This window comes from Pseudophryne corroboree, chromosome 3 (assembly GCF_028390025.1).
Source record: "Pseudophryne corroboree isolate aPseCor3 chromosome 3, aPseCor3.hap2, whole genome shotgun sequence".
Classification (NCBI taxonomy): Eukaryota; Metazoa; Chordata; class Amphibia; order Anura; family Myobatrachidae; genus Pseudophryne; species Pseudophryne corroboree.
In genome coordinates, this window is record NC_086446.1 from 51,843,565 (window position 1) to 51,853,991 (window position 10,427).

Genomic DNA, 10,427 nt, shown 5'->3' on the forward strand with positions numbered 1-10,427 from the left:
CTACACACTAGACTCAAGATACTGGAGACAGTATAACAACAGCTGTGAGCGGCGGCCATTTTCTAGTAGGTCTATAGGAGACAGTAATAGCTACAGTACATTTATTTTTTCCCTCCTGAAATATGATGCATGATGACCCATAACTCCCATAATCCTCCGCTGTTGTGTGCTGCTACCATGGTAACAACAGAAAAGATGCCTACAGTTCAAGAATGCTCTGCATTAGTGCTGGCCGATGGTTCTAGAATCTTAACGATCAAAATACTCTGTACCCTGCGCCACATCATACCGATTTTAATCATCGATGGTCTATGACTGATGTAGCATACTTTTACCATCGATGGGAGAGAACCAGATGGTTTCCCTCCATCGATGGCTAGGCCTAAACGAATATTTAAAAAAAAAAAATCCGCCCTGACACCCATGTAGCCCCACCCCCCAACTGTGATTGGCCTGCGGGCCTTACAAAGAAATAACAGGGGTGGCCATGAGAGAAACCATCTATGGTCTTTTATAGCATAGTTAGTGATCATCGATGGCCACTGTCATTTTTGCCATCAATGGCAACCATCTCTACAGAGTTGAGAGCGAGGGCAGGGAATGAGGAAAGCAGGGAGGGGACAGATGAGTGCAAGTAGGGGAGGATGCGGATACCTTTCCCATTGCTGCAGAACCGGAAGGTGGTGTCCAGAGGCGCAGTCACGGGAACGCGTGACAAGAACGGGACGGAGCACCCCTAGAAGCCCCGTTATCTACTGACCGAGGGGTCTATTCATGAAGCAGTGAAAAGAGTGGAGAAGTTGCCCGTGGCAACCAATCAGCTGCTCCGTACAATTGTATTGAAAGGATTCCTCCTCTATCCTTTAACCCTCGATGTGATAGCCTCTTAGACGTCCGTGAGTGTAAACCTTTTATGCTACGAGTAACATGCACAACACAAGCAGTAAAGATTCACACTGTTTATTGTTGGTTTAACAAAAGTATATAAAAGAAAGGATTTAGGGCGTGTATATCCAAAGTCAATAACTAATTGGACAGAACACAAAAGGGGCTAACAGAACATGATTGGCTAGGAACTGCCGCAGTGGAAGGATATGCATATATGGGCAAGTTGGTACACAAATAGGAAGGTTATTCACACGGTATAAAAAAGATAACAGACAAGGACAGTAGCAAAAAATGTGCTGGAACATTAAGTTCTATAACACAAGCAATTCTATGACATTGAAGCAGAGACGAGCTTTAACCCTTTCAATCCCCTCTTAGAATCATTATTGTTATACTATATGATTCTTGCAAAGCTTACGTCTTTCTGCGCGCCCGTGGCGCAATTTTTAGCCTGAGCGGGAGTTGCAGTAATTGTTGGGCATTTTAAGAAGGGTTAATCGTTGGGTTAATGATGTTCCGTGTTTATCCTTTTTATCTAAGGCTTCAGCGGGCTTATAGCCCCATGGGGTACCTGTGTTCCATGCAGCCGCGGACCATGAGCTGCAATCATTTCCCCAGTTATGGCCTGTAACGCAAATATAAGGTACCTCGGGGCTTAGGTTGTCTGTGGTGTCAGCGCGGATCTGGTAGTCAACAGACTTTTGGACAGCAGCTAGTTGGGGGAATTGGAAATAATCTAGTATGTAGGTTGCGGTGTATGTGGTGGAAGAGTTATACCATAGTGTCAGTTTCCCTTATTCTGAGTTATATCAACCTCAGTCATTGAGAGGGGAAAATGGGCCAGTAGGGCTATCAAGATAGTCCCCAGGGTAAAGATAGGGGGCATTTTCTTCATCCTCCTCTGGTCTTCTGTCTTCGCTAGGTGGGAGGTCAGGGCTGTCCGCCCCTGTTCGTACCTCACTGGAATCACCTGTTTCCTCCTCTAGGTCTGGTCTAGGAATTTTCTTTACTCGGGAAGCATGGATCCAGGTGGGACTCTCTTCTGTCAGGACTGCGGTTCGGGTTACAGCAACGACTTCCGCCTCTGGGCCATAGGTGAAGTCTCCTGGGCTCTTGCTGCGGGGGAGGATCTTCACCACTACTCTGTCTCCGACCTTAAAAGGGTGTGTTGGTTCCTGTGGATTCAGAGGGTTTTTTACAAGCGACATCATGTTCAATCTCATCAAGTTTGGTTATGAGGGCCCTGACATACTCTTCCCTTATAAGTTCTAGATCTCCTTCCTGTATCATCAACGGTTTCTTAGCCCAGGGTGTGGGGAAGGGTCTACCCATTAGTATTTCAAAGGGTGAGTATCCTAGAGTTTTCTGTGGGGTCATTCTGATTTCTGCTAGGATAATGGGAAGGACCTGCTTCCATTTGTGGAAGGTACCTCCTGTGGCCTTCCTTAGTTTGTCTTTGAGGGTCCTATTCATTCTTCCTACGACCCCTGAACTCTGCAGGTGGTACGGGATGTGAAACTTCCACTCCACCTGCAGAGCTTTTACTAAGGCCTGTGTGATTTTGGCTGTAAAGGCTGAGCCTTTATCACTATTTATTTGCAGGGGGCACCCCCATCTAGGGATGATTTTCTGTGTTAGGATTCTTGCTACTGTCTTAGCATCCTCTGACTTAGTTGGGAATACTTCTGGCCAGCGAGAGAACATATCTACAATGACCAGGGCATATTCTTGTTTACCTGTACCAGGGATATGGGTAAAATCAATTTGTAAGTGTGTAAAAGGGGTGGTGGGGTATTCAAGATGCTGGTGTTTCGCTTTATTGGGGTTGTTAGGGTTATTCCTGAGGCAAGTGATGCATCTGCTAACATACTGGTCCACAAGTGATTTGGCATTAGTAACATAAAAATCATTGGTTAGTAGGAGGAGTGTTGTGGCTTCACCACGGTGACCAACACCACGGCAATGGGCAACGAGCAAAGGGGCACCGGACCGGGGCACACAGGGTTTCCCCTCTTTGCAGATTAATCCTGATTTAGGATTTTTTCTGCAGAATTGGGTAAGTCCAGTCGGAGAGATCAGTATTAGTCGCAGCAGCTTGAAGTTGAGTGAGCAGATGGACGTTGTCAAGGGAGGGACATGCTCTAGTGAGTGCAATGAGTTCTGCAGCTTGCGCGGACTGATAAGGTATTGGTAGGGCTTCCAACACAGTGTCAGGGAGGGTGACAATGGCATAGCCAGCCTGGTATGTATTGTCATTGGGCCTACTACAGGAGCCGTCAACAAAAACTATGTCTGCGCCTGGTATGGGAACGGGAGACATGTCAAGTCTGGGAGAAGTTTCAGCTTCAATGGAAGCAGCACAGTCATGTAGGTCGGGTGGTTCATCCTCGGGACCTTTCAAGCCTAAAAGGGCATTGAAAATGGGTGCAGGGCCAGAAGAACTAGCAGTGTACTTAATGGTAAGGGTAGGGTTACTCAAAAGGAGTACTTCATATCCACTAAGGCGTTGTGCTGACATGTGCTGTGTGTGTAAGCCTTTAAGTATTGCCAGGACATCATGTGTGGTGTGGAGTACTGTGATGTGGCCTAAAGTGAGGGTAGTGGCCATTTCTGCAACCATTGCACAGGCTGCCAAAGCCCTGAGGCAGGCAGGCATACCTTGCACAGACACTGGCATGACTTTGGAAAAAAATGCCACGGGGCGCAACTTCCCTCCATGAAACTGTGTGAGCACCCCCGCCATGGTTTTACAATTGTCCCTTGCATATAGATGGAAAGGTAGTACATAATTGGGGAGGCCAAGTGCCGGACTTTTCATCAACATACATTTTAAACTTTCATATGCAGTTAACATTTCTTGTGACCATTGTACAGTTTTAGGTTTGTCCTTCAGTGTGGCTTGTCTCAAAATGTTATCATAATAGGAGCAATCAGATATCCACTGTCTGCAGTAATTTACCATACCCAGGAAGGACAGTAGTTCCTTCTGGGTAGTTGGGGTGACCAGGCCCAATACAGACTGTATGCGTTGTGGACTGACTTTCCTCTCTCCCTGAGTGAGCACAAAACCTAAGTAATCAACATGCTTTTTACACCATTGCATTTTTGTTTTGGACACCTTGTGTCCACATTCACAAAGCCAGTTTAGTAATGAAACACCATCCTCTCGGCAGGCCTCCTCAGTTTGACTACAGAGCAGCAGATCATCTGCATACTGTAGCAGGACTGAACCATGGTGAGGTTGCCAGGGCCCCAATGTGGCCTGGAGACAACAGGTGCGTCAATAATCTGCACCAGGTAAGTTGTTTACCCTCAAAAGAAAAGGCAAAAAGTAATTGTGTCTGTGAATCTACAGGTATGCTGAAAAAGGCATTCTTCAAATCAATTACAGAGAAGAACGCAGCATCTGCAGGGATTGCAGAAATGGAACAATTGGTGCAATTGGGACAATTAACTGATTGATCGCTCTGAGATCCTGTACAAATCTTATACTGCCATCAGCTTTGGCAACAGGGTTCACAGGAGTACAGTATGGTGATACAATATGTCTGAGAATACCCTGTTGTAAGAATTGCTGTATGAGACCTTCTATCTTTACTGGTGAGAGGGGATACTGCTTTTGATAAACAGGTTGTGAGTCGGGTTTGAGATTGGCCTTATATGGTGTGCATGAGATTAGGCCAGTGTCATATGGACCTTCCGACCAAAGAGCGGGGTTTACTTGAGCTAAGTCAGGCATTGGTGGGTATCCCATTGACTCCCATTGAAGGAGCAGTCTTTTCCAAATCACCATCATATAGGTCAGAACACAAAACACTGGTTGTTGCACCGCTGTCCACAAAAAAGGGAACTTTACTTCCATTTATAATAAGTGGCAGCAGAGGTGAATCTTTCCCTGACTGCGGGGTTGGTTCTGTCTGTCAAAGCGTCTGGAGTTCTGATAGTTATGAGTGAGTGCAGGTTTCTTTACATCAAAACACCCTGCAGCCTCTTTCTCATACAGATGTTTTTTTTTTTTTTTTAAATCTATCGTACTATCAGAAGTCCAGGAAGAGACGCTTTGCTTAACAGAAACTATGACAGAAGGTAGAAGGTTGTTAATGAAGGTGGAAATGAGTAAGCTTTCTGAGTTAAGCAAAGGTAAGCCAGCGTCATCTGTCCAGCAGTCCTTAAACCTTTTCCAAAACTCAGTAACAGACTATGAAGGTTTCTGTTTACAAGCTACAGCGACAGGCAAAGAAACACAGGCAAAGGAGCACGGGTTTTAAAGACTTCCTTCATATGTGTATAGCTGCGTCCTTTGCAAGCTTTGCGCAAATAAGATATACAGCCATCGGGGGTAATGGTGGGCTTGGGACAGTGTTTTACTATTATCTAAACTCTGGGTTACTGGTGCGTTAGGGATAGAGCTAGTGGACGCATTTTCTAGCAGTGGAGTTGGAGGCGATCCCATCTGGTGTGAAAGGGTTACTGCTGCTAAGAGATCTGTGTCTTTAAGCGCAGGATATATTGGAATGTAAGGGGGAGGCGAGAGGGATTTCAAAGATTTACAGTTTCTCACTTCTTCGCTTCTGTGCTGTTGGGAACTGATATTTTTAATCCTCCATATAGAAAGGGTAATTACTGCCTTCCCATGGGAATGGGTCCTGTCCTGCTTTCTCTGTCTACCCTGCTAAATTATCCACCCAGGGATCAATCAAATAATAATCAGAGGTAGAACTACGGGCCACGTATTCTTTACATGTCTCGGAGGGGGGTATACAGTTTTCTTACTCTGACCAGAGCCCATAGTAAAAACACAATTTCCAACAACTTTCTATGCATGCATCAGCTAACCAGTTAATTAGTTATTGACAATATCACAATATCATCTGCATAGTACTTTAACAAAAAACAATTGATAGTAATAATCTGTACGTTTACTCACCACTCGTACAGGGACTTGGAAATGCAGCGTATTGTGATAGGAAGCAAGAAAGTTATAAGGGTATTCAACAGACGTGCACTTACCACCCGTCAAGCTGAATACATGAAACTTATACTCTAATATCTGTTATGGCCATAACATAATAGACAATCAAATCGAGGTAAAATCTACGTTATGTATAGACTCCCAGGTCTATTTTAAGTATCCCAGATACTAACGTCTTTGGAGAATTGCGCTTGGACCCCCGGTCCCTTCTCAGACGTATCTTTAAGTCCCAGACATTAAATATGTTTGGTCACGTGTTCCCAGAACACTGACACGGATTCAGCTTCAGTGTATGACCGCAATCCCGTATGGCAAAGACAGACAATAAATTCTCTATCTTACCATCCGGGGACGATCAACTGAATCGCGGACGGAGCCCCCACTTGAAAGGATTCCTCCTCTATCCTTTAACCCTCGATGTGATAGCCTCTTAGACGTCCGTGAGTGTAAACCTTTTATGCTACGAGTAACATGCACAACACAAGCAGTAAAGATTCACACTGTTTATTGTTGGTTTAACAAAAGTATATAAAAGAAAGGATTTAGGGCGTGTATATCAATAACTAATTGGACAGAACACAAAAGGGGCTAACAGAACATGATTGGCTAGGAACTGCCGCAGTGGAAGGATATGCATATATGGGCAAGTTGGTACTCAAATAGGAAGGTTATTCACACGGTATAAAAAAGATAACAGACAAGGACAGTAGCAAAAAATGTGCTGGAACATTAAGTTCTATAACACAAGCAATTCTATGACATTGAAGCAGAGACGAGCTTTAACCCTTTCATGTATAGTATGCTGATAATAAATGTTACTTCTCCATTCTCTTCACTGCTTCATGAATAGACCCTCAAGTGAGCAACGGAGCTTCAGAGGGAGCAGGTGATCCGCTTTATTTCACTTTATACTGGATTGTGCGGGCGGTGTAGGAGCCGGTCAGTGCTGCAGCTCCGTTCCTCAGTTACCGCAGAGCGCACTTTAAGCAAGATCTGTGTGTCCTCCTTAAATATCCTCTCCTCTCTCCATAGGGGGCACTATCCCAAACCAGCTTCCCCCTCTCCGCGGCTTGGTACAGTCTCCTGCCGCGCACCTCACCATATATTCCCCACTGCTTGGACAGCTGCAACTTCACCATGGGAAAGATATGGAATTACCCTGCCACCCTTTTACATGTGCCCACGCCTCCTTTATCTGTGGCCACCACCTCTCACCTCATCTTTTACACATTTTTAACAGAAATGTTGGAGGAGACGCTACATTACTGACCCCTCTACACCCTACGCTACATTACTGACTGTGGCCGGAGACCCCCCCTTGGCCACAGGTGGCACTGAAGGGGTTAACCCTCAGTGTCCAGCGCCGTTTTGGAGAGCAATGGGCCATTTGGTGCCACTTTTAAATGTGGACTGGCGCTAGGCGCCATATCTGAAATGTTGTGGGCGCAAGACGCCCTGAATTTAATGTATTGATGGCACTAGGCTCCGAGTGCTTGAGCATGTGTGTTTTTTAAATGGGGCTCTGCCACAGCCCGGGCTCTCTCCGGCGGTCGCGGGAGAAGGGGAGCCCCTGCAGCCGGGAACTAAGTCCCGGGGCTGAAGGGCTGTGCGTGTCGCCGCTTGAGACTGGGAGGACAGGCATTGGCGCGGACAGGGAGGAGAGTGCTGCTCGGCCCTGCAGCTGGGAGTCCGGAACCTCCGGCTCCCGGTGTGCTATGCTGGAGGAGGGAGCCACGGCCGGCCAGAGTGCGCTGCACCTTGGGGACCAGGCTAGCCGGCTTCCTGTGCGGCGGGAGGAGACACTGTGTGTTGGGCCCTGAGGTCCGGGAGCTATGCTCCCAGCACCTCAGCGCTGCAGGGAGACAGAGAGCTGCTGCGGCCGGGACTAATGTCCCAACCTGCCAGGCTCCAGGAGGGAGCTGCTGCGTCGCTGCTGACCGCTGCCCACATACTGGGAGACCGGTGAAGCCGGCTCACTGTGCAGCAGTAAACGGGGGTTGTTGGACCACAGGAAGGGGGGTGCGCTGCAGCCCGGATTACCTCCGGGGGCTGCGGCGAGGCACCAAAGTTAAGTGCTGCGTTAGAGGGTATAGGGAGAGCCAGCTCCCTGGACCGCAGTGACAGGTTGCAGGGCTAAGGGAGCCCAGCGCTGGGCACACACAACTAAAAGGTGTTTTAAAACAATGTACTTACCGTATATACTCGAGTATAAGCCGACTTTTTCAGCACCTTTTTTTGTGCTGAAAAAGCCACTTCGGCTTATACTCGAGTGAGTATTTAGGAGGGACACGGAGGGCACAGCGCGCGGCTCTCCTGTGTCCCTCCTGCGTCTCCGGCGGCAGCGGCGTGTGTGTTAAAGGAAGTGCACGAACCGGCACTTCCTTTAACACACGCCGCTGCCGCAGGAGAGCCGTGCGCTGTGCCCTCCTTGTCCCTCCTTCAGAAGACAGCGCGGGAGCGACGGGACAGCGCGGGAGCGACGGAGGGTAAGTAAACTGGCACTGTGGGGCATATCTGGCACTGTGGGGCATAGCTGGAAGCATGAGGGCATATCTGGCACTGTGGGGCATATCTGGCATTGTGGGGCATATCTGGCAGCATGAGGGCATACCTGGCACTGTGGGGCATATCTGGCACATCTGGCATTGTGGGGCATATCTGGCAGCATGAGGGCATATCTGGAACTGTGGGGCATATCTGGCATTGTGGGGCATATCTGGCATTGTGGGGCATATCTGGCAGCATGAGGGCATATCTGGCAGCATGAGGGCTGTGTACGGCTAGAGCTGCATTTCCCACCCTAGGCTTATACTCGAGTCGATACGTTTTCCCAGGTTTTTGTGGTAAAATTATGTGCCTCGGCTTATATTCGGGTCGTATTAGATCATCTTCTTCTGCTGTAAACATCTGCTGTATTGCTGTCCCCCTAGAAATAGGGAAAAGTTATTTTTAGAACTATTTGAGCGAATAAACATCTTTTGCCTGAAGACGACAGCTTCATCTTGTGACCTGCAGGGTTATGCCAAACATAGCCCCATTCTTTTGCTGTTTTGGGTACACCCAGCATCTCCAAGCTTCACCTTCTGCCAGTTACCGTGCTGTGCTTGGGCAAGTGATTAGTAGGGATCAGTCAACACCACACAGGTGTAGTATGACAGTGTGTCGACGCATAGAGAGCAGAACAGTGGTTCCAGATGTCATGGGAAAAAGTCTGGTTGTCGCAGCATAGTACGTGGCCATTGCGCAGTGGGTGGAGTCAGTAACAGGTGGTTACTGGCGGTAAGTGTGAATCCCCTATTTAGCTAGGTCCCGTGTGACCTAGACTCCATTCTGTGACTGACGGAAGTGAGGCGGTGAGGGCTCTCGGTGGCGTCCGGTCGACCCCTCTACACCCTACTCTACATCACTGACCCCTTTATATGCTACACTACATCACTGACCCCTTTACACCCTACATTACTGACCCCTCTATAGCCTACACTAAATTACCCCTGTATACCCTACGCTACATCACTGACCCCTCTTTACCCTACACTACATTACTAACCCCCGTATACCCTACACTACATCACTGACCCCCTCTACACCCTACACTACATTACTGACCCCTTTACACCCTGCATTACATCATGGACTCCTCTATACCCTATGCTACATTATCTACCCTTCTATACCCTACAGCATATTACAGACCCCTCTATAATAATATACGTTACAACAGCCAGAGGGATTACTGGACAAAAGCCTACTAAAACACCTGTAAGGGGCTATGTTAAATGATTCCCACAAAGAATTTCCAGTGGGTCATTCCGACCTGTTCGCACGCTGCTGCTGGTTGCTGCAGCGTGCGAATGGGTCGGGACTGCGCCTGCACGGTGCTCGCAATGCGCACGCACGCCGTTGCTCAGCGACAGCCGTTGCCGGGCAACGACCAGAAGAAAGTGTTCGCTAGCGCGATCGCAAGAAGATTGACAGCGGGGAGGCATTCCAGGGCGGATACTCACCGTTTTCCAGGAGTGGTAAGTCTAACACAGGCGTGTCCAGGCATTTGGAGGGCGGATGTCGGATGTCAATCCCGGGACCTGGATCGCTGGATCGATCGCACAGGGTAAATAACTCTTACCATGGTCTTGTTTTACAGGAATCTTTTTTTGCATAGCAGGGCTGCACAAGCGATTGCAGCCCTGCTATGCAGAACTACATTCCCCCATAGGCGGCGTCTAGTTGATCGCATGGGCAGCAAAAAGTTGCTACGTGCGATCAACTCAGAATGACCCCCCCAAGCTTGATGGCTACTCTGATTGCCTGAGTCCATGTGTTGAATGTAGGCTTCCGAAGGGTATGCAGTCATTGTCCCTCTTCTTAGGTCCAGCTGCCCTGCCTCTGGACATGCAATGGTTGCTGGGTCAGGAGCAGTACGGGGAAAGGGAAATGTCTCCGGGATGCAGTTAATATACCGGCTGTCGGGATCCGGGTGTTCAGGATACAGACATCGGAATCCCAAAAGTCTGTGAAATGGCGGCGGTTGCAATCCTGACCTCCAGAGGGTATTCTTCGTGGGCGCTTT